This window comes from Neomonachus schauinslandi, chromosome 8, assembly GCF_002201575.2.
Source record: "Neomonachus schauinslandi chromosome 8, ASM220157v2, whole genome shotgun sequence".
NCBI classification, from domain to species: Eukaryota; Metazoa; Chordata; class Mammalia; order Carnivora; family Phocidae; genus Neomonachus; species Neomonachus schauinslandi.
The window spans coordinates 54175306-54196942 of record NC_058410.1 but is presented as its reverse complement, the minus strand read 5'-3'; the positions used below and the strand labels follow the sequence as shown (position 1 = coordinate 54196942).

At 38.7% G+C, this 21637-nt stretch overlaps 1 protein-coding gene and 1 long non-coding RNA gene across 2 annotated transcripts in view; one reads left to right on the top strand and one right to left on the bottom strand.

The window, feature by feature from the left end:
* The window catches only part of CRYBG1 (crystallin beta-gamma domain containing 1), a 193149-nt gene that overhangs the window by 25960 nt on the left and 145552 nt on the right, over positions 1-21637 (top strand).
* Positions 15200-17379, bottom strand: LOC110583634. The gene is made up of 3 exons (XR_002480518.1): positions 17218-17379; positions 16874-16997; positions 15200-15297 (listed from the first exon to the last, which is right to left on the bottom strand). It is a non-coding gene; the product is annotated as an uncharacterized LOC110583634 (long non-coding RNA).

Sequence of the window (21637 nt, the reverse complement as noted above, 5' to 3'; positions counted from 1 at the left end):
ACATTTGTGTGGCCTTGGGAGCTATGAGGGGGAATGGGAATGCCTCAGGAGCGGAACACACCTGGGTCCTCACCTGTTTGTTTGGTGTATTGTCCTTTCCTTTACTCCTCAAGCCTGCTGCTCCCCTTCACGTACATGAAATAGTAAAAGAGGAAACCTACCTCCTTCTCCTGAAAAAGGCAATGCCATGAAAATGGGGACCTACTGTTCCTTGAGAGAATATTTTTCATTGTCTAACCTCTCTCATCTCAGGATAACACAAGGCAAAGAATCAGAAATACACGGGAGAAGGGCACGGGACAAAGAGAAGAAAGGGCTTAGGGAGACCAGATGGAAGGAATAGTATCTTGAAGTATTGAAAATTAGATCACGCACAATGCACTGGTAAGATTACTTTTTCCCCTGTAAGACAAAGTAGAAAGATGAAGGTAAAGGGATAATGGCAGTGAGAGCTTCCACAAATAAGTCACCATTGTGCAAAAGGGCGGCTCCGCCCTAACAAGCCCATCAGGATTGTTAGTAATTTGAAAGAGCAATAAATTAAGTGCAGCTTGTTTTTGTGTTGTTTTGTTGTTGCTCACCAGGAATGTGTCCTTGTCTTTTAACATACAGGCATTATTTGAATGCTATCCTAATGTCTCTTGAGCTATGCTAAATGAGTCTAACACACACACACACATATTTATGTTGTGCATTTAGTGATTGGAATAATTGTGTAACAATCTGCTTCATCACTCTTGGGATTCCTATTATATCAATTCTTAGATACCTCACAGGTGGTATTTTATATACAAAAGAAAGAAAAAGATTTTGCTGGTACTATATAGCAAGGATTTCATAGACTTGGGAATGTTCAAACTCTAACTAATGTTTTGTTTCTACAGATTCATCTTTGTTCATTATATTAGCTGAAGAGAATTATTGTGCCTCACATTCATAATGATTTTCCTGAATTAATTTTTTAAGTTTTTATTTATTCATTTATTTAAGTAATCTCTATACCCAACATGGGCCTCAATCTCATGACCCCAAGAACAAGAATCACATGTTCTTCTGACTGAGCCAGCCAGGTGCCCCTGGTTATCCTGAGTTATTGAGAAAAGGCTAAATCATCCTTTTTGAGAAGGCCATAAAAGTTTATAGAACACTTTCTTTTAAAAGAAAGATTTCCTTTTAAAATATTTACAGTATAGGGCACCTGGGTGGCTCAGTTGGTTAAGTGTCCGACTCTTGGTTTTGGCTCAGGTCACTATCTCGTGGGTTACGAGATGGAGCTCCTTGCTGGGCCCACACTCAGCAGGGAGCCTGCTTGAGATTCTTGCCCTCTCCCTCTCCCTTTGCCCCTCCCCCCCCTCAAGTACCCTCTCTCTCTCTAAAAATAAATAAATCTTTAAAAAATATTTACAGCATAAAATAAAATATTGACAGTATAAAATATTTTAATACTTACAGAACTAAAAACCTGTTTGTTTTTTAAGTTTTTATTCAAATTCCAGTTGGTTAACAGACAGTGTAATATTAGTTTCAGGTGTACAATATAGAGATTCAACACTTCCTTACAACACCTGGTGTTCATCACAAGTGCACGCCTTAATCCCCATCACCTATTTCTCCCAGCCCCCTGCCACCTCCCTCTAGTAACCATCAGTTTGTTCTCAATAGTTAGTCTGTTTTTTGGTGTCTCTCTCTCTCTTTTTTTTCTTTTGCTTATATGTTTCATTTCTTAAATTCCACGTATGAGTGAAATCATATGGTATTTGTCTTTCTCTGACAAATTCATTTCACTTAGCATAATACGCTCTAGGTCCATCCATGTTGTTGCAAATGGCAAGATTTCATTCTTTTTTATGACTGAATTATATTCCATTTTTTATACGTACTACATCTTCCTTATCCATTCTTCAACTGATGAACACTTGAGCTTTTTCCAGAATATGGCTACTGTAGATAATGCTGCTATAAACATAGGGGTGTATGTATGCCCTTGAATTAGTATTTTTGTATCCTTTGGGTAAATATCTGGTAGTGCAATTGCTGGGTCATAGGGTAGTTCTATTTTTAACTTTTTGAGAGTGGCTGGACCAGTTTGCATTCCCACCAACAGTGCAAGAGGCCTTCCCCTTTCTCCACAACCTTGCCAACACCTGTTGTTTCTTGTGTTGTTGATTTTAGCCATTCTAACAGGTTAATAATCTGTTTTTTAAAAATTGTTTTAAAAAGAGCTATGCAGAATAATTCTAACCCTGAAAACTCTGACTAGCTGAGGTTTCTATAGTATTTATGAAAACTGAGTATTGTAATTGACATTCTTTTATATGCTGAGCACTAGTGGACAATAGGTACCCCACCCCTCCATTTTTTTTTTTTTTATCATTGACTAGCTTGCTTATGTTTACTGCTAGGACTTCTGTCATGCTATATAATAATTTAGTGACTGAATTTTTTGTTTAAGCCACATGTACAATTTTCAGGTTTCAGAGCAGTAAAGTCTCTATACTAGAATCTTGTTTGTTCCCAGGTATTGTTTTAGTTCTAGAATACGCTGATGGTTTCTAAATTGTCGATGTTGGGCCAGCTCCTCAGAGTTCTGAGAGGGAGCCCAGCAGAGCTGTGGTCATTTGTCTAGAAGGCAAGGCTGGTGACACGGAATGATGCTGCCTGGGGAGTGCAGGAAAAATGGCTGAAGTGCTCTCTAAAGCCCTTCGAATCGGGGCAGGTAGCACCCACCTGTGGGCATCTGTGCAGCCTCATCATTAGGATATTGTAACACTAACACACCAGTGAGTAAGCAGATGCTGTCCAGAGCCCTCTGGGTGTTCCTCCTGCACCCCACTCCCTTGACCTTCCCTGAATTGGCACAGCAGGGGGACCTCCAGTGCCTGAGCCTTGCAAGGATTGGCAGGGATTACATGGTGCTCAGTCCTTACCTGGGCTAAATGTTTTGAGTATTACCACTACTCTCAGACCTAAAGATTTATCGTTCTCTGTTGACTACCTACTTATTCCATTTGTGTATAATAAAGCTGTATCTCTTTACATTGCTCCTCCTTTCCCTCTTCTTTTTTGTCTTTTCTTGCCTGAAGGGTATTTGATTCCTGATGTATAGCATTTTTTTCAGAAATTGAGTAGAAGGGTAGCTGGTCAATATTGGGTTCTAGAACTGCCTGGAATAATCTCTAATCCATACAAATAAAATTTATCCAGGCCACAAAGCCTTAGGTACACTGATTCAGCTTCCCTGACACCATATTTTGTTGGCATCTCTGAACACAGCTTGTTAATAAGTGTCTCTAACATAGTTTAACCTTCTCTTTATCCTCTTTACTGTCATGTTTTCTGCAGATTCTGAAGGAAGGTTTCCCATTGCTTTCTACCTTATGCATATAAAACAGTGTCTTACCTTCATGGGGTTTTGTTACCCATTAAGCGTTTACTAAATATCTATGTTTTCTGTGTCGTGTCCATTTTCATTTATCACAGATAATTGAAAACTTTTTTTCTTTCAAACCTCCAAACTTCCCTTATGTACTTATAAGATTGCTTAAAGTTGTTATCAAGGGATTTTTTGAGAAGCTAAATTCTAGGAAAACTGAACATCAGAGTGCGGCATTGTTAAGCACCCTATCTAGCAAAAAGAAATAAAGTGATTTTAAGTTATTTCCAAAATTTAAGCTTTTTTTTTTTTTTTAAGATTTTATTTATTTATTCATGAGAGAGAGAGAGAGGCAGAGGGAGAAGCAGGCTCCCAAGGAGCAGGGAGCCCGATGCGCGACTCGATCCCAGGACCCTGAGATCATGACCTGAGCCGAAGGCAGACGCTTAACCATCTGAGCCACCCAGGCGCCCCTTAAGCTTGTTTTTGAAAGCAAAGCAGTTTCTAAACAAGTTAAGTTTGTTTCATAATAGTGCATCCAAATGAACCATGTAATTTCTGCTTATGGATGTTAAGTTTATTTTTTTATTATTTTTAAAGATTTTTATTTATTTATTTGACAGAGAGAGACACAGCAAGAGAGGGAACATAAGCAGGGGGAGTGGGAGAGGGAGAAGCTGGCTTCCCGCTGTGCATGGAGCCCGATGCAGGGCTCGATCCCAGGACCCTGGGATCATGACCTGAGAGGAAGGCAGACGCTTAACGGCTGAGCCACCCAGGTGCCCCAGGATGTTAAGTTTAAAAGCAAACATTGTTTCAAAAAAACTTGACAGGCTTTATCTTTCAAAGATGAAAAAAACCACAGAGTATCCTAATTGGAAGTGCAGTCAGTGCCTTAGGGAGTTGATAGCAACAGTGTGTTACATACACACAGCAAGAATTGATACCAATCACATTTTGAAGTGTTCTTTCTGAAAATATTTACACTTCAAAGAAAAAAGTGCAGAAGCACTTGAGATCTGACTAAGACCTTAAATATAGCTCAGTGTATACCTGATGATTTATAAAGAGCAACTGAGGAAAAGGGATTACCTATATCAACTTCTGAAAGGGTAAACCTAGAAAGTTCCTTTCCTTGAATTATTCTTGCTATAGATACTACAAAATTATTACTTATTATTATTATATCATAGTTTTAAGAGAGCTTTAAATATGGGATCTCCTTTGAAATTATGGGTATGTTGTGAAGTTCCAAAGAGTGCTAATACACATCCATGTCTTTCTTTAGAACTGTTTTCTTTTAAATTATTCAATATGCATTTCACACACACAAAATAGTTTGTTAACAGTTTGCCATATCTGTCTCCTTCCCTTTTTTTAAAGAAAAAAATTAATACAGATATGTTGTAGGGTTTTTATTTATTTTTTTGAGCGGGGAGGGGAAGAGAGAGAGGGAGAGAGCCCAGCACGGAACCTGACTCAGGGCTTGATCTAATGACCCTGAGATCGTGACCTGAGCTGAAATCAAGAGTCGGATGCTTAACCGACTGAGCCACCCAGGTGCCCCAATAGATACGTTTTAAGACTGCCCCCATTCAGTCCATTTCCCTTCCTCTTTTTCTAGCTGTTACTATTAAACTGAAATCAGTGTGTATCCTTTCCACTCATGTTTTAATGCTTTTATTGCATGTGTATGTGCCCATAAGTGGTATATATTATTGTTTTAAATTTTTTAAGTTTACATAAATAGTATATTGCTTTTATCTATCCTTTTACAACCTGCTTTTTAAAATACTCAATATTATAGTTTTTGAGATTTATCTCTGATGATATAAGCAGGTCTGGTCTATTTAACTATGACAGAGATTTATATTTTATGCAATACCATACTTTATTTATCCAATCCCTTATTAATGGACATTTCATTTTTTCAGTTTTTCTAATTTTTCACCATGTGAAAATACCACCCTATTTGGGTGTGAATACTGAATGAACTCATAAATTCAGTGGGAAGTAAAGAGCACATCACAATCCTTCTGTATTTAAACATCAAGTAATTACAATATTATCATCTGTGTGTGTTTGACTTAACCAACTTCTAGCAAAGGAGAATTCTACAACTTTGCCAGAACGTGTAATTTCAGTTCCAGCATTTCAAGAAAGACCCGTTTATCCTCTTTGACAACTTTAACACCCAAGTCAGGAAAACCAGCACCTAAAATCTCCGGCATGCCACTCCTTAGCATGGGTCAGTGGAAAGGTCAAGTTGAAGAGGTTGCCTCTTGACCAAATGTGCAAACAATGTGGCACCCTTGTCTAGACTTGCTAGGTAATAGAATGTGTGTATTTTTAACCTTACCAGAAAGTATGAAATTCTTCTCCAATGTAGATTTGTCAAAAGGTATGAGTTCCCACCTTTCACATCCTCACCAACATTTGATATTATCCAACTCTTAAATTTTTGCTAATCTGATGGATGCAAAATGTTATCAGAATATAGTTGTTGGGCTTTTTATTTAAAATTTTTTACTTGGGGATATTTTCAAACTTATGGAAAAGTGGAAAAATGGTACAAAGGACTTTCAGATACCCTTTATCCAGATTCAGCAATTGTTAACATTTTGCCTCATTTTATTTATCTTTCTCTCTATATTTTTTTTTCTGAATCACTTCAGATTAAACTGTGTGCAGTATGTGCCCTTATGCCCAAATATTTCAATGTCTATATTCTAAGAATAAGAACATCTCTTATATTATCCAAGTATAATGATCCACTTTAGGAAAATTAACTGGACTTTTATCTAATCTACCACCCATAATTTTTTCCACTGACTAATCATGTCCTTTATATCATTTTTCTCCCCCGTCCAGGATCCATTCCAAGACCATGTGTAACATTTGTGGTCACATCTTTAGTATCCTTTAATCTTGATCAGTTCCTCAGCCTTTCTTTATTTTAAAGAATACAGTCATCATGTTTTAATAGAATGTTCTTCATTTTGAGTTTTAATGTAGTTTAATCTATATTTTCCTGATGAGTAGTAATGTTGAGATCTTTTACTATGTGTGTTGGTTATATAAACTTCCTCTTCTGTGAATTAATTATTTTTTGCCCATTTTTCTTGTGTTGTCCTTATTAAGTTCTTTCCATATTCTGAATACTAATCCTTTACTTGTTATATGTACTATAAATAACTCCTCTCCAACTGTGCCATTTTTGTTATTGCTTAACTTTTTTTTGAATTGTTTTTTTATTAACTTTTTAATGATTATGTAATGTAGAAGTTTAAAATTTTTGTTAAAGTATAATTAACATACAGTGTTATATTAATTTCTGGTGTACAACATAATGATTCAACAATTCTAAACACTACTCAGGATTCACTGAAGTTTACATTTTTTAAAAGATTTATTTATTTTAGAGAGAGGGAGTGAGTGGGGGAGGGGCAGAGGGAGAGGGAAAGAATCTCAAGCAGACTCCCTGCTGAGCACAGAGCCCGTCACAGGGCTCCATCCCAGGACCCTGAGATCACGACCTGAGCCAAAATCAAGATTGGACACGTAACCAACTGAGCCATCCAGGTACCCCTGAAATTTACATTTTTAAATGTAATAACATTTATCAATATCTCCCTGTGAGGTTTCTTTTTAGTCTTCCCCAAAATTGCCTGGGCTATTTTTGGCCTTTTTCTCTTCCATTATAAATTTAGGATCAGCCTTGTAAGTTTGTTGAAAAGATCTACTGGCATCTCTATTAGAAAAGTAGTGGATTTATAGACTAATTGGGAGGAAAAATGACCTCTTTATGATGTGAATTATTTTCATCCATAATTATATCTCTTCATTATCTTAGGTCTTGACTCATGTCCTTTAGGAAAGAATATAATTTTACTCTTGAAGAACCTGACCATTTTTCTTTGAATACCATGGTACGTTTTGTTTTTTGTTGTTGTGAATAGGATTTAATTTTTTTACATTTTCTAATTATAATTTTTGGTATATAGAAATACTACTGATTGTTATACATTGATCTTAATGTAACAACCTTGATAAACTCTCTTATTTCTAATAGTTTGTAGGGTGCCTTGGATTTTCTTAGATAATCATCTAGTCTATACATAATGACAATTTTGTTTCTTTCATTCTAGTGTTTATACTACATTTCTTGTTCTTATCTTTTGCACTGGCTAGAAACTCCGGTTCATTGATAAATAGATACAGTGACAGAAGGTATGATTGTCTTTTTCTTAGCTTCAAAGAGACTGTTTCTAACATTCCACTATTATTTAATGCTCACCGTATGCCTTTTGTAGATACTCTTTTTTAGGAAAGAACTCCAACCCCATCAAGAATTACAAAAATTAATAAGACTGCGAAAGAGACACATGCCAGCCGATTGTCTTGCCATAATTCTATGGATGCCAGAAGTAGATCATGAGACTCAATGGATCAGAGCAAGACAGTTTAGTATTCACAGCAGAGCAAACAGCATGAGCATATGGTAACACCAACTCTCTTGACCCTAAGTCCCATGGTGTGATGTGGTGGCCCAGTGTGCCACAACTAGGGAATCCAAGGCTAGGGGCTCAGCACCTGTCGTATCAAGCAATAAGCAAGGCAGTCCTCCTCCCCTGCAGGATGAGTGGTTACACTGTAGTCATGTTATGATTGCCTTGACCTATTTAATTGTCTACGTAGCTAGCTACAGAAATGGCTCAAGGACAGGCTAGTTAAAGCCTTCAGAGTTGACAGACTCAGAAAGGACATGTAAAGATGTTTGGAATCCATGGCAGACTGCCTCTCCTAACAAGAATCTCTTTATTTGGTTTGCTAGAGGATTTTGACATGAATGGCTATTGAATTTTATCGAGAGATTTTTCTGTATATACTGAGGAAACCATGTAGTTTTTCTCCGTTGTTACCCTCCTATGTTATATTAACAGTAATATTAATTGTCTAATGTTAAACCAGATTCCTGGGATAACTTCTTCTTGGTGAATATATATATATTTTTTACACATTGAACAATCCATTTTGCTAATATTTTATTTAGCATTTTTGTAACTATACCTTTAGTTGAGATCAGCCCATAGTTTTCCTTTACTTTATAACCCATTTCTGTTCTGGATATCAAGGATATGTGAGAATCATAAAGTTAATTGGTGAGCTTTCCTTCTTTCTCCATTCTCTGGAACAGTTTATATAAGAGGGGTTATATGATGAAGGTTACCTAAAACTTTAGTAAAGCTTACTTAATGTAAAAATATTAGGGCCTAGTAACTTCTGAGTAATCTTTGGAGTACTGTTTAAATTTCCTTAACTTACTAGGACTTTAATCAGTGTGTCTATTTCATCTTGAGTTGATTTTGGTAATTTATATATTTTTAGAACATTTTCCACTCTCTTGAAATTTCCAAATGTATTGGTGTAATATTTTTCATGGTTTAAAAACCCATTTCTGTTTGTGTAGCTAGGTTTTGTCTTTATTCCTAATGTTTCTTTTTCCTCTCAACTGTTTCTTTGTTTTCTATTTCATTAATATCTGACTTATCTTTATACTCACTTTCTTCCCATTTGTTTGAGTTTATGCTATTCTTTTTCTAGCTTCTTGAGTGAATGCTTAGTTAATTAATTTTTGGTCTTTCATTTTTTTTCTAATATACACATTTAAAGCTATAAATTATCTTTAGCTTTATACCTTTAATTTGTTATATAGTATTTTCATTGTTCAGTTGTGTTTTACAATTTCAGTTGTGATATCTTCTGGAACCCATGAGTAATATAGAGGTGAGATTATAAATTTTCAAAGATATAGCATTTTGTTTTGTTTTCTCTAAGTAGTGGTTTTGCTTTTGCTCTCCCTGCAGGAATCTTATCTATTCAAGACTAATTTTTATATTAGTTTCTTAGCTTGTGATTATTGCATTACAAAGGTACTGTAATTTCAGACCCCATATCTGTATAGATCATAGGCTTTGGTATTTTGTTTTTCATGGGGGGCTTTTGTCCCTGTCCTGAGCCCTGGACTCATGGCAAGCTTCCTTGTTACTTCCCTGGGCCACTGGAGACTGTTACTACTTCCATTTTCATGGAGGAGGTATCCTATCCACGAATCCAGCTTTATGACAGGGTCTCATTTCCAGCTCTCTGCCGTGCATGGTCCCACGGCTATGTCTCTTGTCTCCTCAGAGTCATTAAAGCCCTGGTCTCTGGATATTACAGCTTATTTCTGGATCTGCTAACCACTAGGATGCCAGGGTGCCAGCATGGACATTTCCTGCTTTTGGTTTGAGTTCTTTCTTTATTTCTGATCTCAAGGCACTTCTTTTTCTTTCTTTTGTGCTCTTTTGAATTTTAATCTATTAAATTTTATCTCACATTTCTATGAGTTTATAGTGAAAAGGTGTCAATCTTTGATTAGCCCCCCAGCATCTTTTCCAAACAGAATTTTGACCCCTCTTCAGTGCGAGCATTGAATGAACTCCTAAATTTAGTGGAAAGCAACAGCACATCACAATTCTTCCATATTTAAACATCAAGTTAGCTACAGTATTATCATCTATGTGTATGACTTCACCACCTCTAGCAAAGGAAGATTCTACAACTTCTGTGGGAATATATAATTTCATTTCTAGCATATCTACCAGAACATTTATCCTCTTTGACAACTTTAGTACCAGAGTCAGAAAAACCAGCACCTAAAATCTCTGACATACTACTCTTAGCATGGATGAGTGGAAAGGTCAGGTTTAATGGTATTGCCTCTTGACCAAATGTGCAGATTGTGGACTTACTAATACCCTGTTCTGCCAGAAAAACAAGACCGCAGACAAACACCCACTATTTGAACACTGACATTTTTGACTGATTGCATCATGGTATGCAAAGATATCCACACTAAAGTTGCTGTGGTATTACGTGAAGTCAAAGCATTTAAAAGCTATGTTTTTCCAAATGACTTTTATCTTGATTCATTTAAATATGCATGTGACTATAGATTCAAAGGAGACTTGGAATCAGTGGTTTAGAAATCGCCTCAAATAAGACAAACATCAAATTAGAGTTTAGGAGCTCTAAGAGTTTGGGTACTTTAAATGAGCTCAATTCAATTATGCAACATAATCCTTTTATAATGTTCAGCTTTGAGTTCCTTATCTCTGATAAAGGAGAGGGTGTGACCAAAACACAGAGTTCAGGAGTTAGGGCATTATGCCCAGACTCAGATGGCTTGGGGTCAGTGGAAGGCTACAGCCGTACCTGCCCCTATGAAATCAGTGGGGTGTATCACCACTAACTCCTTGACCACCACTAATCTCTATAGCTGGAATATTTCTTTCTTTCTTTTTTTTTTTTTTTAAGATTTTATTTATTTGAGAGAGAGAGAATGAGAGACAGAGAGCATGAGAGGGAGGAGGGTCAGAGGGAGAAGCAGACTCTCCACTGAGCAGGGAGCCCGATGCGGGACTCGATCCCGGGACTCCAGGATCATGACCTGAGCCGAAGGCAGTCGCTTAACTGACTGAGCCACCCAGGCGCCCGATATAGCTGGAATATTTCTAACAGAGAATTAACTAGAGATAAATTGTGATGGTCATCTACTCCCTGTATAATTCCGGGAAATCCTATGTTTTTAACCCTTTTCTGACATAAACATGGGAATTTGAGCCACTGTATCTCTGTATCAATCTCTGAAGCCTATAGGTATTGACCATCTCTATATCAAATTTATATGGCCCCACATTTTCTAGCATTTAGCATCATCATGAGAGGTACTTATCTGGCAGTTTATCAGTAAGTGCCAAAATTCTAAGTCTCATTGAACTATCATACACAATTGTTTTTCATTTTCTTCTCCAGGAAGTTTTGAGGTACAATGCATAGATAGAACCTTTACCCATCTTCTCTACTTTTAAAGGTTGTCATGCATGTGAAAGTGAGAGAACAGTATAACAGCGATAACAATCCAACAAACCAACAACCAGTGGATTCGGAAGCCATTTCAGCAGTTGATGGCAAAAATCTATCTCCTATAAAATATACAGGAAGTACATTCTTTTGAATACTGAAATGTCTCTAAACATTCAAAAACTCTGTTGAGTGGCTTTTTTTCTGGCCTCTAAGCTGTCCTGAATTCTTACTCATTCATTTTCCTATCCTACTTCTCAATTGGAGAAGCTGGAATGTTATGTCAGAGTGCTACCTCTTCCATGAAATCTTCCTGGTTTCCTCCAGGCAAAAGTGACCCCTTCCTTCTTGTTTCATGTTTTTTGAATCCCTCTGTCACAAATCCTATCATGCTTTTTTGCATTTGTCTGTTTACACGCCTGGTTCTGGCAGAGTGTAAGCTTCTTAAAGACTAGTGCCACCCATTTTCCCTAGCACCTAGCATGATATGTAGCACATTGGACGTATCCCATAAAGATTTACTGAATGAATAAATGAAGAGTAGAGTTCATCTTAGTGTTTTCTTACCTGGGTTCTATTACAAACTATGGTTCACCTTTCATTAAACCTTCTCAGTGAGGAAGTTTTCCCTGAGAAGCAGTTTATTTTGCACAGTAGAAGCATCCAACAAGTATATATGCATACATAAAATACCCAATTTCATTCCAAGTGGAGTCTCTGAATTTAAAAAAATAATCAAAGAAGTCTGATGAGTCACCTTACCACTTCCTGTGAAAATCTCTTCACCTCAGAAAAGCCTTTTGGTCAGCACTTCGACAATTTTGTGTGTAGAAAATCCTGACATGAGTCAATAGATCAAACATTGTAGTCAATTTTCATAATCTGCTTAAAAGGAATTTCAGTTTTTTGCCCTTTGTCTAAGTTGCAACTTGTCACATGCTTTAGTTTGCCCTTCTAATTTTCTAGACCAAAAAAGAACTCATCACTATCTTAAAACCTGTTTGGTGCTCTTGTTGCATATCAATCATTAAATATCAATAACTTAAAAAGTTAAGTTCATGTCTTTGTTAGAAGGTTTTGAACTTGCTGAGAGCACCAATTTGAATAACTTTTTAGATGTAAAATATAGACATGGGAAAAATTTTAAAGACCATCTGGGCCCAAGGAAGTAAGCTTTAAGTATTCTCTTATGGCTTAGAAGGAATTTTCTGTGTGATAAATTCAGCTTGGGTTTTCTAGGTCTGTCCTTTAAGATGCAATATTAATTAAATATGTACCTGCACATTATAACAACAGATGTTACCAGATCTTACTTGAGGCTATGCCCTTTTTCTTTCATTTTTTATTTTAGTGTAATTGTGCCTGTGTTTTCTCCATCTCTTATTTCCTTTACTGGGTCCTAGCAATGGATGGGAAAAATATTCCAGAATAGGAATAGAAACAGGTGCAGCAGGAGAAGCTTGATCACGAGTGAGGGCAGAATATTTTTAGGTAGTCATGGAAAGATTTGCCTTGGTGTTGGAAGAAAGGGAATGACTTAGCAGAGCCCTTTAAAAGTAGTCTCTATAAATATGCAATAAATATGGAACACAGAATAAACACTGGTAAGTGTCAGGCAGAACCAGAAGTGGATATAGAAAAATGAATATGCTACAATTCCTGCCTTTGTGGACCTCATAATCTAGTGGGATAGACAGACACTGAGCAACTATCTGCAATGCCATGTGAAAATTACAATACCTGTATTGTTTATGAATACACAGGGGGACGTGATCAGTGTTTTGAGGGAAAGTCAAAGGTTTCACAAAGGGAACATGTGAGCTAAATCTCTACTGGGTAGAGAAGGGTGATGGGAAGAGCACTTGAAGCAGAGAAAACAATGTGACCAGAGTAAACGCATGGTGTTCTGGGAGCTACCTTTCTTGCTAGCTAGTTGAGATATGGATCCGTGGCCTACCAGGCACTGCCTTTCCTCCTCCAAGATCCTAGATCATCTAATGACCCTCTGGTTGTAATTAGTTTTCAGGTAAAAAGGGGTGTGAAGGATCCTTTTTTCTTTATATTAAATGTAAAATTGTAAGGATCCTCTAACCTCTTTTCCACCTACAGAACAAATAAGAGAGCTGGATTCATTTGTAACAAGTGACTCTGGTAAATGCTTTGGACTTGACTTGTATTTTATATGTGCTATCTACTATGAAGAGAATTTAGCTTCCAGTTTGCTTCCCTTTAATAGGAAATTAGATTCTGAGAATTTTTCAGTTCTATTTTCTATCACTAATGATATCATTATTCTCTTGTCTTCTGAATAAGTCTTCGAAACTCACTCATGATCTTTCAGTGAATGGTGGGGACATGTTAGGGACGGTGACTCTGATGCCCTTGATCTGCGGCCTGAGGAAGAAGTGATTTTTAGCTCAACAGTATGTGGGATGGGGGTGGGGGAGGAGGGGGAGAAGATTGAGAGCAGTGTGATGTCCCCGCCCACGGTAGCAAGGAGCAGGCTGCATTCAAGTCCTGGCATGTAAGCTCTGTGAGGGCAGGAAAGTGCTCTGTGCTATCTCATGCGCCTAGAACATTGTCCGACACGTGACAGGTTCTGAACCGAAAAATGTTGGAAGAGGAATTGAAAAGATCCCATTGTTGCTGGGGCATGGGGAGCAAGGGACTGCATGGAACAAAGTGATTCTGAGAGCTAGTAGGACCCGTAGCTCGCCTTGAAGATAGTGGGCTTTGTCCCTGGTAGTGGGACACCATTAAAGGATTTTAAGCTTGTTGAATCACTATGTTGTATACCTAAATCTTACATTGTATGTCAACTATACTTCAATAATAAAACTTAAAAAAAACCAGATAACAAAAGGATTTTATTTGATTTGATTTGTTTTAGAGATTTTATTTATTTGAGAGAGCGAGAGAGAACAAGCAGGGGGAGTGGCAGAGGGAGATGGAGAAGCAGGCTCCCTGCAGGATACAGGGCTCCATCCCAGGACCCTGAGATCATGACCCAAGCCAAAGGCAGATGCCCAACTGACTGAGCCACCCAGGCACCCCCCAAAAAAGGATTTTTAGCAAAGGGATGACATGACAGGATTTGCTCTACTGCGTAGAGCAGTGCTTTCCAACTCATCGATCATGACCAACAGTGAGAAACACATTTTGCGTTGTAGCCTAATAAAACACACATACACACACACACAAATAATTTTTTGTGAACAGTGCTTAACCTTATCAAATGTAATGTGTTACATTATTTTCTGTTCTATTTTTTAAAAAGTAGTGGTCAAAAATCAGTATAACTCATGGGTCATAAGTACAGTTTGAAAAACTCTCCTGTGGGGAATGGATACTCTGATGATGAAGGCTACAGGCATAAAATTAAAGAAACAGAAAACAACTTCAGGTGATCTAAGAAAGGTCACAACATGAGAGCTTAAAAACAACATGCAAAATGGAAATCTGGAGAGAGGCTAGTTCCCGGGGAGGTCATAACAGAGTGTCAAATGTGGGAGGGAGTTCAGAAGTTACAGAATCCCAGGTGAAAAGCATTAAAGTCGAGTCAACCTGCTTCAGGGCACATGAGGTCCTACTGGAGGACTAGAGCTGGGATTTCTCCCACATCTGTGATCTTCCCATGATTCCCTTCATCCTCCCCATCAGGACTTCTCACAGCAAGTGTGAGGTACTGTGATGTCATCACCAGGTTACAAGTCTGGAAGCCTTGAGGAGGTTCCGTGACTTGCAGCGAGGTGAGATGCCTGTGGAGAGGACAGTGCAGGGCCGGATTGCAGGCCTCTTTATGTCTGATCTGGCGATCTCCCCATCACACCAGTGCTCCATACATATGCAGGAAGGAGGAAGCCGGCTTACAAAGTGACAGGCAGCATTTTGACAGGCATACGACTCCCTGCTGGACTGGAAGAGTTCTGCTGCTAATACTATGTAATCGGTCTGGATTAAAATTTTAAATTGAGGTGTATGAACGGCTTCCTGGGAAATGTAGGAACATCATGGTTCATCTATTTCAGAAAAAGAAAGATTACATCTGAACATCCAAATCTTAGTCGCATCATATCTTCATTGATATCTTGGCTCAAAGAGTGGGAGAGCAAATCAGGAAACATATTCAACATAAAAATGCTTATTGGAGAAAACCCCTGGGAGATTGATCTTAATCTTAAGAATCAGGAAGATGAAAGATAAAATGTGGTTAATAAATAATATATATAAATTAGAAAGCATTTGTGGATGTGGATGTGAAACAATAAAATCAGTTTGAAATACATTTTCTATCAAAGCTGCTGTGTTTCTAGAGCAAATTGACTTCTGGAACTGTCACAGGGCACTTTGGGCCATAACAAAATATTCCACTACTATTGACCTACTTTGACTGGGGAATTGTTTCTGAGATGAGCTTGTCTGGAGCAGGGGTTGATTTCCATGGGAGTCCTGTCTGTGCCCGGCCTGTGGTAGTGAACCCAAGGGGCAGTGTAGCATTTGCCTACAGGCTTCCTTAGGCCTCGATAATTTCGATGTTAGTGTAGTTTCTTCACGCAGAGCTCCTGCCACCACATATCTGTATCTACACAGGCTAAGGGTCTTCGGGTATACATTGGTTTTGAATGATTTTTTTCACCCTAAGTTTTCTTCACATCTTGTCTCCAGGTAAAATTCTTCTAGTCCTTGTTCACAGATGGGCCAGTTTTCAGCACTTGTACCTGTGTGGGCTCAGTTAACCTTCCTCACTGTGAGCACAGGGGCCTTCATACCCATCCTGGTGCCGGCATTAAAGACTCAGTTGTAAGGAGAGTATTTTGGCCCTAACACCACCCCTTCCCCTACACCAGGCAGCTTCATACTGCTTAGGCTGATGGTTTGAGTTTCCTCTTCCTTTTTAATACCTTAAAATTCTCTCTCTTTTGAGTATAATTATGTATGTTAAATAATTTATTATAATTTATCCAGACTCTCTATGTATTTAGAATAGGAGGAGAGTGGCTTCTTAATCATCTCAGCTAAAGTCCTATTACTTTACAATTTGATTTTGTTAGAAAAAAAAATGGGTGATACTAGACTATTGTGTTTTTTTTATTTTATTATGTTATGTTAATCACCATACATTACATCATTAGTTTTTGATGTAGTGTTCCATGATTCATTGTTTGCGTATAACACCCAGTGCTCCATGCAGAACGTGCCCTCTTTAGTACCCATCGCCAGGCTAACCCATCCCCCCACCCCCCTCCCCTCTAGAACGCTCAGTTTGTTTCTCAGAGTCCATAGTCCCTCATGGTTAGTCTTAGATTATTGTTTTGTCCCACATGTTTATGGATCACTGTGGATTGTTACCAAAGGGTGTGGTGGTCCTTTTTGTTAGGTTATAGTGTCGAAAATAGTTTGCTACTGACAGGAACTAAGGAATTTATACCCTGTTCTTATGATTAGGGATATCTGTGTTTGTTTACATTGGCCTAACATAAGTTGGGAAATGTTAGAGCAAAGAAAATAAGACAAACATTATTATCCCCTATTTTCACCTTCAACTCTGAACCTGATGAGAGGTTCAGTGCTTCTTGTGTGTGGCAGAGTTCTTACCAGTGGACACGTGAAGCCAGCAAAGCTGAAGAAGTGCCTTATATCTGTCCATCTAAGGATATTTTGGACCTTTTGTGTCACTCATGACTCTTTCAGTTTTAAGTACAGTAATCCAGCTCAAATTCTAAAAAACAAAACAAAACAAAACAAAAAAAGAACTTTACTGATTCACACACTTGAAAAGCCCAGGGTTGCTCTGGCCATAGGAATGGCTGGGTCCAGAGGCTGAAGTCATACCACCCTCACCCAGCTCTGTTTTCCTCTGCAAGGGCAACATTCACAGGTAACTGTGCTCCCACTCCCTGCCATGAAGTGGCCCCCCTTTGGCCTTGGGATTACATCACCTCCCAGCGAAAAGAGAACCCCTGTTGTCCACTTGTTCCAACAAAAGATTTGGGCTTGTGTCTCATTGGCCAGGTTTGGATTATGCATCCATGCTTGTGAAGTCAGTATGTTCCATCCTCCTGGCAGTCATGCCTATGATGAGGGCTGGGCATTGGGTCGGTCCCAGCAGAGCCACACAGTCAGAGTGGGGTGGGGTGATTCCCCCAAGAGTAATCAATGTGCCGTAACTGGGGGGGGAAAAAAAAGAAAGAAAGAAACAGATGAAATTCTGGGCCAGCAAAAATAAACAGATGCCCACTATAGACGGAGCAGATCTTCTTTATGGAAAGAACGAGAATTGTTAAAGGATTCAACTTGATCAAAACTTAGCTTCACTCCATCACAAGAGCCCTGTTTTTAAGCATTGTGAAAGTTCATATGCAAAAGAAAGAAGCCACACTCAATCAGAAAGACCGTGGTGACACTGTGTGGTCATAAGATTTACAGGCTGGTTTGGGGTTTGTTGCAGAGAAAGAAAACTATACCCGAATCTCTGTCATATTATATACTCCAGAATTGCTGGTATTTCCTCTAATTTTTAAAAGCAGATTTGGGAGAAATTGGCAATTATCTCATTTCCTTTAGCATCCAACTGAATGAAATTGTTGCTATCTCTTAGTACAACCAGCTCCTGGTTTTCCTCCATCCTGAGTATATTCTTTCACCTGATAAGAATCTGTTTTGTGAGCCCCTTTTGGATACTTCAAAGAGTTACATTGTCTTTGAAATAAGGAAACGTGACTTTTCTATACCACTCTTTAACTGGAAGTAAATCTTGACCTCCTGTGCTCCAGTGGAACTCCTTCAAGTCTTAGCAACATACCTAGTTTTCGCTCCTTTGTTGAGGAAGAAACTCTGCAAACCATGATGGATCCCTGACATCTACACTGGCATGGATTGCCACCATGGGCCTGGCCAAAGATAGGCTTGTTGCTACCACTATTTGCTCTTCCAGAGCCAGACCCAGAATGGCCTCCTCTTTGAGAAGTTTTTCCCAAGAACTGAATTAGGAATAAATGAATGTTTATCTCAGAGTGATTTAGAAAATCAAAAAGTCTTTCTCTACTACACAGAGGGCCACTGGCTCTGGAAGCCACATTTGAAGTGCTTAATTGACTTTCTTCAAAGTTTCACTTTCTTTTGAGAGAAAGATAAGAAAAAGTCTACTCTCAAAGCAAGTTGACTGGGAGCAGTAAATGTTTGGCTTGGCTTAACTTGATGTGTATCAATCATGCAAACCTTGTTATTCAAAACCCTGCAGGCAATGTTAAGGATGTTGTGAGTGGAGCAGAGAGAAATATGGTTGAGATTAGCTACAGCTCCAAGCTGCCTCTCTGGAAGAAGAACCCGATTGGAGGCGTGCAACTATATGTACTTTCTAGGATTGCACATGGATTTGAGGCAGGCTTTCACTTTGTCTGCAGGCAAAGATCACCTAGAAACACTATTGAATTCTTAAAGAGTACTTTTCAACCCACACGATTTAAACATCGGAAGTGGATTTATAATGTCTTCCTTTATAATAGAAGGAACATCAGTGACACAGACCTGGCCAAAGCTGACCTCATCAACTGGAGGACTAAAGAAAGAATGCAAATCCATTCAACTGGCTGAATTTTGAAGAAACCTTGATCTTTTTCCACATAAATTTGCCTTTAATTTGGGAAAGTGAGAGATAAGAGCTCTGATTCTACCTCTTCCTCCAGCCTGTATGAATCCAGTTTTTCTGCTGTGATTATCATTAATACGCAAACCCAAAACTGATAGAATGTCAAAGACCATCTCATGCTTTCAAGTTAAATAACATCAAGCTTCTCATTAAGGTGTTTGTTTATACATTTTAGATGTATTTAATTGCTTTCAGGAAAGAGCCTTTACTTTTTTGCATAAAAAGCAGATGACATAATTCTGCATAAAAAATCTTTAAAAATCTGTTTATATATGAGTACTCTCCAGGGCTCTTTCTCCAGCTCTGCCCTCAAGGGTGTGTGTGTGTGGGGGCGGGGGGGGTTGAAGGAAGAGGGGCAAAAATCCTTCTATTTTGCTTTCCATTTGACTGTCCTCTCTTAGCCTTTATATATGGCAGGCATTCAGATGCTGGCTGTTTCTCTCTTGGGGTGTTTTGTGGATTCCTTGGGGACTCCAACAGGTGTTTTGACTCTGCATCATTCCCTGATGTAGACAATGACGTGGTTCCTCTCTTAGGATCCCTTCTCTGAACTCTGCCCAGAGTTTACCCCATGGCCTTTTATTGCCAAGTTCTCCTTGCCAGAACAGGCAGGCCTCCCAAGCTCCCTTCCTTGTCCTCACTGTTAGAGGGACTCCAGTTCCTCAGTTTTCAGAGTTCTTCCTCCAAGAAGCCAGCAGTGCCCTCTGGTTCCGTGCACATTCCCAAACTGCAGGGCATACTGGCCAGACCCTCCCAAGAATGCTTCTCCCATAGACCCATGGCAGCTCCAGGGCCCACATTCCATAGCGCAATAAACATTTATCAGAGGAGGAAGTACTGTTTTTTCTTCTTGCAAGGCACTCCTAATTTCTGATTTTGGTTTTCTTGGGGCTTCGCTTACTTGGTTTGCTGCAGTAGCGGGGAGAAGCCCTCTCTCCCCCTCCCCCATGAGGGACTGGAAGGACACCCAAGCATAAGCTTTACTTTGGTGGTATCCTTCAGTCTCCACTCAGATTTCTAGTCTTGTTTTATATAAGTCTGAGGTAAAAGACGGGGGTTGATAGTTGCTAGACTGGTTCTGCTGTGTTTTAGTAAGTCTGGCTCAGGTTTTTCTGATATCTTTCTTCAGAATGTGTTGCCCATTGTTTGCAAATGTGGGACTTCAACTGGAATTTTGAGAAAAGGAGGAAAATTAGGAATAAATGAATGTTTATCTCAGAGTGATTTAGAAAATCAAAAAGCTTCAACCATCAAGTAAGTCCTTCAATCAAGGATTTATGAAACAAATTATGGTATTCATTAAACACATGTGTTTGTGGATACAGACGATACTCATGATACAATTAAGTAAATTAAAAAGAACTATATGTATAGTCTGATCTCAATTTGGTTGAAAAACATGTTTGACTGTGTGTGTGTGTGTGTATGCGTGTGGACTGAAAAATCTTTATAATGGTTATCTCTCAGTGTGGCATTATGGGGACTTTCATTTCCAACGTATTTCTGTGTTCATTTTTTTCCCTTCTTTCAGCTTTATTGATATAATTGACATACAGCATTGTATAAGTTTGAGGTCTACAGCATACTGACTTACAACATTGTGAAATGATTTCCCCAATAAATTTAGTTAACATCCATCATCTCATATAGATACTAAAGGAAAAGAAGTGTTTTTCCTTGTGGTGAGAACTTTTAGGATCTACTCTCTTAGCAACTTTCAGATATGCCTTAGAGCAGTGTTAACTACTGCAACTGCTATTGTGTTGTAGGTTACATCTCCAGTACTTATTTATCTCATAACTGGAAGCTTGTACCTTTTGACCACCTGCTTCCAAGTCCCCCTCCTCCCCTCCCCCACCCCCTTGCCTCTAGTAACCACAAATCTGATCTCTTTTTCTATGAGTTTGGTTTTTTCTGTTTTTAGATTCCATATATACTGTGTTTCTTGAATTGTTTTATATTAAGCATGTTTTACTTTAACAGAGAAAAAAAGCAATAATAAAATTTACATTTTAAAAAAACATGATTAAAAAATTTTTAACATAAAAAAGTATTTTAAGAAAAGGGCTACAAGCTGGCCACTGAGATGTTGAAGTGTGAGGAAGAGAATGCTGCAACAGAGCGGGGACTGGGGCGAGTCAGGAGAGACGTCTGGGTGTAAAACACTCCACTCGCTCTCAGTGTCATGCAAGTGGCCTCCGAGTGGCTGCCTCCTCTCAGTCTGCACACAGATGCCTCTCTTGCCTCACCTGGTTCTAGCCCTGGATGTCGGAAAGAAATCCCAAAGAACAAAATGTGGGAGGTATTGCTCTATCCCTCAGACCAGCACATAGGGGCATGTACGACTCCTGAAGTGTCATTTCTGCAAAGATAATCAAAAGCTCTTAGCCTCTTTCTGCTGTTTTATCTTCCATCAGTGATGGAGGGATGAAGTGGAGGTCTTATCAGTTCTTTACCATTAACAACTCAAATTCAGTTCTAAATTCCTTTCCCAAATCCACTTTTGGGCCCTTTCTGCAGAGCCTCACTTTTGGGCCCTTTCCGCACAGCCTCACTTCCAGTGGACGGTTATTTTTCCAACCTGTTAACTGCCGTGGGGACAAGATGTTGGTGATGGGCTGGGTCCTTGATGATGACTTCAGTGGACATTTATTACATGTATACAATAAGCATAGTACTATGAGAGAGATAAAGAGCTATGAGAATTAGCA